Here is a 1,071-nt window from a genome sequence, read left to right on the forward strand (position 1 = left end):
TTTTTTTTTTATTCCATACATATGTATGGGTGAATTTCCCAGACAATAAATTCAGATTTCTCAGTTTTTAAATTCACTTGCTTCTCCAGATATCTGATTTGGACTAAGTTTGATACAATCCAAGTGAAGTATTGAGCTCTCTCTAATACAGAAGTTAAATTTTAATTACATAGATCTTTCACGACAGAAGAACCTTGACATGCAAACTTTAATTTGGCTGGAAAATTATTATTTAAATACCTTCAGACAAATCAACACTTCTATTCATACAAATAAGAAGCAAAAAATTTTATGAGTATTTAAATATATGAAAGAGAATGATGTTTGAATCCATTACTTTAAAATAGTTTTACATCTAAACTCATAAAAAATATAGTAAGAGTGTGAAAAGGTCTGTTGCATTTTTACTCATCAATTATTTTTAATCTTAGTTTCCTCAATACATATTTCTGTTCTCTTTTGTGTCAGTTACAATTAGTGGACATATCACTTAATTCAAGAAAACTAGCAATATCTTTAAGATTCTAAAGATAATAGATTTATGCTAATCCACTGCTATGAATTGACATGAACCTACGACTTCAGCTATTCTAATAATGTTAGTAGAAGCTCAAGAAAGAGTGAGAATCTGAGGGTGAGACAATATATGTTGATTTCACAACCAAAAAATAAGTTAAGGCTGCTAACAGTTGTTCTGTTTAAATTTAATGCATCAATATCTTTCTAAGCCAATGAGTACATGTAAGAGATGCAATACAGGGAAGGATGCAAATTATAAGACATATGTAACATTTTGTTTTTACTTCTAATCTTGGTCTTAGGCTTCTGCTCCAGAAGACACCAATGTTGAACTGCAGATCACATAAGGTACAACAACATTGACTGTTTTATTCACTTTTTAGTAGCAAAGTCTTGGGCATGTTATTAAACATCTTTAAACTTCAGTTTCCCACCTGGAAAAAATTGGTATCATAATATTTTCTCAACATACTTATTTTAAGAAATCAAGTTAATACTTTATGCATAAGAACACTAACAAAGGTTGTTGTTATTTGCCATCGAGTTGGACCT

The sequence above is a fragment of the Orycteropus afer genome, unplaced genomic scaffold, assembly GCF_000298275.1.
Source record: "Orycteropus afer afer isolate SDZICR_OR568_19922 unplaced genomic scaffold, OryAfe1.0 scaffold00097, whole genome shotgun sequence".
Lineage (NCBI taxonomy): Eukaryota > Metazoa > Chordata > Mammalia > Tubulidentata > Orycteropodidae > Orycteropus > Orycteropus afer.